Source organism: Mastacembelus armatus, chromosome 5 (assembly GCF_900324485.2).
Source record: "Mastacembelus armatus chromosome 5, fMasArm1.2, whole genome shotgun sequence".
Classification (NCBI taxonomy): domain Eukaryota; kingdom Metazoa; phylum Chordata; class Actinopteri; order Synbranchiformes; family Mastacembelidae; genus Mastacembelus; species Mastacembelus armatus.
The window spans coordinates 21,496,555-21,504,211 of record NC_046637.1 but is presented as its reverse complement, the minus strand read 5'-3'; the positions used below and the strand labels follow the sequence as shown (position 1 = coordinate 21,504,211).

At 42.3% G+C, this 7,657-nt stretch overlaps 2 long non-coding RNA genes across 2 annotated transcripts; one reads left to right on the top strand and one right to left on the bottom strand.

The window, feature by feature from the left end:
* Positions 1 to 839: 839 nt before the first annotated feature.
* Positions 840 to 5,585, bottom strand: LOC113129842 (uncharacterized). Its single transcript, XR_003295649.1, has 3 exons — positions 5,543 to 5,585; positions 1,060 to 1,185; positions 840 to 903 (listed from the first exon to the last, which is right to left on the bottom strand). It is a non-coding gene; the product is annotated as an uncharacterized LOC113129842 (long non-coding RNA).
* On the top strand, positions 1,198 to 5,222 carry LOC113129843 (uncharacterized). The gene is made up of 4 exons (XR_004463071.1): positions 1,198 to 1,594; positions 3,134 to 3,292; positions 3,907 to 4,001; positions 4,720 to 5,222. It is a non-coding gene; the product is annotated as an uncharacterized LOC113129843 (long non-coding RNA).
* Positions 5,586 to 7,657: the final 2,072 nt, after the last annotated feature.

The following is a 7,657-nucleotide window of genomic DNA, read 5'->3' as shown; positions in this document are numbered from 1 at the left end:
TTGATTGTGAATATTTCTTCCCCCACTGTCTTTTTGATTTGAAGGAAATTATCTTTACAACTATTAGATGGAATGAGACTACATTTACCACTTTACCGTGGTACTTGCCTCGACTTAGTAAAAATGTATTAACAAAACTTTTTGTGGATTAGAGTTACAGTATACTTATGGATGGTGGAGATGGTGCTGTTTAATTTTCCAAATGTAAGTCAAAACAAGACAAGCTATACCAAATATCTGGAGGGATGGATAAATCACTGTTATGGCACGGCATGGTGGTACGGTTGTACCATACACAAAATTTTTTCCAATATTGTCGTATATGACCAAATACCTGCTAATCAATGATATTCCCATCATGCCTTGCTGTAATTTGTGTGTCATGGTATTCGGCACATGTTAGCATGCTAATATATTAAAATAAGTTGGTCAGCATGGTCAATATTACCTGCCAAACACCAGTGTGTTAGCATGTTGATGTTAGCATTTAGCTCAAAGCACTCCTGCTACACCCTCACAGAACTGCTAGCATGGACTGTCAAATTAGTGACTAATGGTCACAGTATTTAGAGGGAGTAACCTAAACTGAGAACTGATTATATTTGGTGAGATCAGGATTAGGGACTGAAGACAAGCCTGAGGATCTGATTGTTGTTGAACCCAAGGCCCTTCAAGACAAGTCACTATAATGTGTCATTGAGTTCAATTCTCAGCCCATGTTTACTTAAGGTTTTCCTACCGTGGTACTTGCCTTGACTTAGTAAAAATGTATTAACAATTAACACCGCTTTGAAGTCAGGCCGAGGCCACGAGCAGCCCCCATCTAAAGCTAATGAGCACTAAAGCTCTTCTGCATCAGTAGCAAACTTTCCTGACTGCTGGCATGGTGTCCTAAGTGTTTGACTGTATAAGAAAGAGAGAGACGTGCAGCTTGTTTTTGGTCAAAGCACCAGAGAAATGTTGATGAGGCCAGAAAGCAAAGATATGTGAAGGGATGTATAGGAGGACCATGTATGGATATATATGCACATATTTCTAACAGATTCAGTGCAACAATACCTGCCTCTTCAGCCTCAAGTAGTCTCTATAGTCTCCTCCCCATGTGGCAGGATGGTTAACATGTCTGTCTCTTGGGACTTCCTCCAAGCTGGAGGATGGTGGGGCAGAGAGAGGGCATCACCAGTGCTGTGGATAATAGTCATTGAGGAGCAAAAGGAGACACAATGAAAAACACTTCTCTCACCGCCCACCACTTCTCTGTCATCCTCCCTCCATCCTCTCCCCATCTCTCTTTCGTTTCCTCTGCTCTGTTATTATCACCCAGATCATTATCAGGCTCACTCTTCCCTTGCTGTGACGGAGAGGAGGGCCGGCCGCCCACATGGCTTTGGTGAGAGATTTCTAACAGCAGTAGCGCAGGAGGAGGGGAGAGAAAAACGAAGACAAGAGGCCCAATAAAATCCATCTAAATATAGAGGCAGCAGGGCCTTTTTCCCTTGTCCTTATAAAGAGCTGCTGGTGAATCTGGGTTCACTATCGTCCTCCCTGTACTGAGCGCTGATCACTCCCTCCAGAATCGGGAACATAGCAGTTGGTGCGTGGAAACACACACTCAAACACACACAAAAATACATGGCTAAGTTGTTTTATGTGTGTGTGTGTGTGTGTGTGTGTGTGTGTGAGAGAGAGAGAGAGAGAGAGAGAGAGAGGGAGAGAAAGAGGGAGAGAGGATGGGAGCTTAATGTTTTTTTTTTCTTTATATAAGTGGGGAAATCATATTTGGTAGAACAGACTAAAATAGGAGAGGTCTGAGGAAACATCTAAAAAGAAATGATGGGAGCAACGAGTGATGGGGGACATCCCCGGATGAGAGTTCTAGCCAGTGCAGGAGATATAGAAGTAAGATACAGTTGAATTCATAGCCAAAAATATCTCAGAGAATGGCTCATCCATTTGAATTTTTATATCAACACAATCTTAATCCTCTGTCCAAAAGAAGGCCCCTTTTGGCTCTCACTGCCTAACTAATCCTGTCTCAGTTATAATCACCATGTTATTGCTCTTCTGAACTTGGCTTTGTCAAAGAAAAATAATTAGACATTTTGGGAAATGTGCTTATTCGTTTGATGTGAAGATAAAAGTTTGAAACGCACTGGTGTCTGTAAAAATGAAACTACATCTAGTAGCTGGTTCGCTTGGTGTAACATAAAGATTTAAAAGAGCCAGTCTGGCTCTGCCCAAAGACAACAAAATCCACCAACCAGCTTCTCTAAGGATCAGTAATAACATGTTACACCTCGTTTCTTTTATCCATATTATTTAGCCATAGCTTTTGCCAACTATTCGAAGTTCAGCTCTCGACATGTAATGACGTGTTTGCTGGTCCTGATTTCCACCTCCTAACTTTTATTAATAACAACATAATTAATGTAGAAGTCATGTGCTGGCTAACACACTACAGATAGGTTGCTTACAGTTCAGGTTTTGACACAGAGACACAGATATAATGTCACTACACCCAGTGAAGCAAACAAAATCATTTTCACAGCTGCCATCATGTGCCAGCAGTGACAGCAAAGGCTCAGAAGTCAGGAAGGGGAAAGAGTCAGCTTTTTGTTTTAACATCCTTTCTACACCTGTTGCTCACTAACCCTGTGATGTGCTGTGTGGCCACACACATACACACACAAAGTGTGTGTGAGCTCTCGTAGCTTCTATCGTGCTACAGTCCCAAGCACAGAAACCCTGAACAACATCGGAGACTCACAAGCTGAACATCAGCACTTGTTATATAAGAGCTCTTCTTCCACACCGACAACTGCACAGCACGTCTGACAGAGTCAATGTCAAACTCTGCACGAGAGAGAAAATGGGTATAATTTGTGCATGAGCACTCAGTTGCTATGTGTACTGTTGAAGTGGATTGATCTGTGCGCGAGTGTGTGTGCGACTGTGTCAGTTTGTGGTCATGAAAGCCCCACTGAGAGAGGAAGCTCAGCTGTCAGTAGTTGTCATACGCTGGGCCCCTCTCTCTCTGTCTGTCTGTCTGTCTTTGCTGATCCTGTTGTAGTTAACCTCACCGCCCCTCCCTCTTTCCTTTTCTCCCTTCCTCCTCTTTTCTGCCCCCCAACAGCAGCTGGCTGGCTTTGAGGCCGAGGTGGAGGCGCTGCACATTAATACAAGCATGTTGGCCAGAGATAAGGAAATATGACACAGAACCAGCAACCCTCCTTGGGGCATATTACAAACACACACAGAGAGCAAAATAGTGTCAGAAACACTATGGTTAAAGGTCAGTGTTTATTCTGTAAGTTCGGAAAGTTTAGAGCCGGCCGTGACATCGATATTATGAGGGAGTGCTTTGACCTCGCCTCGCCAATGACTTTAGCACTTATCACCTCCTCACCTCGTGTCTTGGCTTCTTGCTCTGTGTCCAGTATTTTATGTCACCGTGTGCACGCTACATTAGCTGCTCACATCCAGAATGACACAGAACAAACAGCTTTTCTCTGGAAAGCGTGCCTCAGGTTTGGTGGGGGTGAAATCTTTTTCTATGTGTGGATGCCGGCACTGCCAGACTGGTGTGGCAGGGAGTGGGGGGGGGGATCTGAGCTTGTAATTACAGCACAGCTCTGATGCCCCCCTCCCGCCCTCCCAGGGTCTGTTCAAGTGAGACAAACCCAGATCACATTACAGAGCCAGACACTTGGATGATTGGAGAGAAGACGGAGTGAGCACACACATGCATCCAGATTAGTCTACAAACTTAAAGACACATACCCACAGATGCACAGCTCACTGATACACTTTATCACTTCACTCAAGGTGAAACCTGTTGCTCATGTTGTTGTGTCTGTCTATTTATGTCCCGCCAACTAATCAGTCCCCCTTCACTCCCATTTACAGTGATAATCTTTGTGGGGCCATCTGGATCTGGATCATCTCATGATCACCAGCCTCACTGGAAGCACCAGAAGGAGCTGGAGGTGTGAGAGTGGCAGGTAGGGCCCTCAGAGTAGCTGACAGGATAAGCACTTGTTTCTATCAGAGTCCTGAAAACTCACAGTGATCCCTAAATATCCACTCTTTATCACAAGTCCACAATCATAGCTACATACATTTCCAGTTGTTCTCCAGTAACATTTTCACCAACTTACAAAAGTTTCCTACCTCATCACATCTTAAAATGTCAAGGTGTGATCAGTTATGTAGGATCAACATGGTATTTCTAAAATAATTTCTTAACACAGGTAATAAGTATTAATGAGGGAATAAATACAGGCCAAGAAGTGGTGCTAGAGCAATCTGTAAACTCCAACTAACATGCTAATATTACACAGTTCCTAGTCTGATATGGTGAAAACAATCTAACTTAATACCGGGCTTTTACAATAGCTGCAAGCAATCAACGTACAAGTTAGCATATCCTATTTTCTGATGAGCACTTTTGCATAGTTTATATTTTAATAACATGTTTTTTGCCACAACTTGCCTTGAAAACAACAATAGGACACAGACAATGGGACATTTCTGTAGAAGGCTGATATATGTTGTTGTAAGACTCTGCTTTGTGTCCAGTCTTACTGGCTGAACCAGCTGAATTCTTTGTACACACTAGAATGATCGGGCTGCTCAGCTTGTTTGAAGTTATTGGCAGTTTTGCAACCAGTTCTACTGCTTTAATACTTATTTCCTCATTTCTTGTCATACTTTGTCTAGAATCTAACACAGGATGTACTGCATCTGTTGCTATTTGGAGATTTCATTTTACTCCTCCATCCCTACTTCTTGTAAATAAAAAACTTCAACATCTAACTTCATCAAAGTAAGGGCTCCCTCCTACAGCACTCATCCTCACTCTGTGGTGACATTTTAGGCTCCTGTCGCCTTCAGTCACAGCAGAACACAGAGTCCTACAAATTCCATACTCTTCCCCTGCAATCACCCAGTGTGTGTCTCTCAGAGCTGTCCATGTTATCTGAATGTGCTATTCATGTGGAAAAAAACTTGAAGGAGAGAACACGTGATGAGGTTTCAGGGGTCTGGTCACTTCTTCTAAGAGCCTGGGTAAATATAGCCGGTATCTAAGGCCTGTGTGACGCCACAGTGCCAATACTCCCCAGGCCCAGACAGACCCATGTGCACTCTGCCATGCCACACAGGCAAGATATAGTCTAGAGACAGGGGGGGTAGTCAGGGGTAAGATCATTGTCATTTAATAAGCGAACCTTTGGTGAATTCATAAGCTCATAAAATTACTGTGCATGATTCTCTCTAAAGCATTTACTTCCCAAAGGGGGCCCCCCTGGTGCTAATAAACATATGTGATTTCAAATGTATGTAGCATATCAAATAGATGCTATTTTGTTTATAATTATTTGCAATTATAAATCTTACTGGTACAATTGCTTATATGTATCAAGAATGTCACAGTACATCAATTTAAGATCTAGAATGTTGATATCCTCTTTCTGTTACATCTTTATAATTGGGTCATAACCTGGAAAATGCTTTTGATCACAAATTTGATATTGTAACTTACTTTTTTTTCTGCTGGCTCAGGCCAAGACAAAAGAAGAGGCGTTTAGTTGCAATTAAAGTTGAGGTCTGATGAGTGGGACTGTTTTTATGATACTTCTGAGGAATCCCTTGACGTCAAAGCTGCACGGCAGAGTGAGAAGTGTGCAGAGTGAGATTTGACTGAGCCTACTCTGTTTTTGCATGTAAATTTCAGGAGAGCGAGAGTAGTGACAGAGAGACAGGGCCTTATGGTGACTCAGCATAACAAGGTCTGCTGGGGCTGTGGGACCTCGTTCATCAAGCTGACACACGGCTCCGTTTCTGCTCCTCTCTGCTGCGTGAATCACAAGGAGAAAGAGAGAAAACAAAGAGGGGGGACAGACATGGAAGAGGACCAACAGTGGCGTGTGAGGAGAAACAGAACCATGGGCGCTGAAGTGAGGAAGAAAGAGAGAGATGATAGTGGGAAGTGACAAGCAGAAAAGTTGGGTAAATAAATGTATGAGTGCGATCACAGACGGAGAACAGAGAGATGAGATAGTGAAAGGTAAACAGTGACACAGTGAAGAGAAGGGGACCAGAGCTGCCTCAGTAACGAACAGTAAACACAGCACAGACATCAACTCTGTTGAATGCAAGTGTGTTTAAAAACCTGACATGATTCAGCTATAAAACCTGAAACTTGTCCTTTGTGTTCATCCGCTGTGTGTACGTCTACCCACAGCATGGCTTCTGTCAAGCTTTTCTTCCCAAAAACAGCTCCTGCACACAGAAACACTGCTGTCATCAATGAAAAGAAATTAGATTTTATACATGAAAGCACTTCCACTGAATCTGTTAAAGGGTATTCCACCTATTTTACACATTAAAGTAAGATTACTCATCTCACTCATCCTGTGAAGGTATGTTATCCTCTAGAGGCAAAGGCTTCATTACAGAGTGAAGGTATGGAGTTGAACAGGTGAGGCATTTACCAGGCAAAGAGAATCTAAAAAGAAAGACTGTCAAGTTTCTTCATGGAAAATGCATTTACATTTTTGGCAAACAGCAAATGATGTATTGAAGTCATAATTACAGTAAACTATAAATGGCATTCCTGTTTAGAGTTGTTCACAGCATAAAATCACTCACAGGAATCTGCAGTATGTGTAAACATGCCACAAATGTTAAGACGTCATTAGTTCATCAGTTCAAAACTTAAGTTTGGACAATACTTTAGCTTATCAGCAAATCCCTGCAAAACAAATAGCCTTCCCATCAGCCACCTGCACTTTGTGGTTAGAGCCAATTAGCAAACATTAGCGTACTAACAGCTTGAGCTAAGGCCATTATCTTTTATCAGTTTTTCCCCTGCATGTTAATATTGTCATTGTGAACATGCGAGCGGGCACCACTGTGACTTTACACTAAACCGTATGTTTATCTTGAACGTGCCCAAACTTAAAACAAAAGAACAATACTAATATATATATATATATATATCTTTAACAAACCTGGGATAAGTCTACAAACTACCTAAATTCCACTAAAATGACAGATTAAAGGGCAGGGTGGTCTATGTAATTAAGTCGTGATTTCAAGGGTATGTAAAGTGTTCATAGATTTCAACTGAATCAAAGAACAAAAAACATTTTGTGAACTTAGGGCCACATTGCAAATCATTACTGGGTAGATAAATTACACCCTGGGTAAGGACAAAAAAAAAAAATAATGGATGTGTTTTTATTTCTGACAAGCTTATGTGTTTTGTTCTCTGGGGTTAAGTGGAGTTTAGAAGCAACACATCTAAAGTAGCTGACGTAAGCACAAACAGGTAGAGAGAGACACTTCTTGTTTGGTAGAGTAGAAAAAAAAAAAAAAAAAACATCTTGCATCCCTGGGTATCAGGGATTCAAGCCACTTTTGACTAACAGTTTTTTTTCCTTAGTGAGGGAGAATAAAGTGTGTTTCGAGAGGGAACACCCAGCCCCCCCTGGTCAGTGGTGGTGTTGTGGCTTGATAAAGGTCTGGGCCTCTTGCTCCTGCAACCTCCCCAAATACAAGACCTGACAGCACACACATTGATAACAAGCACGCGCATATGCACACACATGCGCGCACACACACACACACACACACGACTGAACCCGCTCACCCC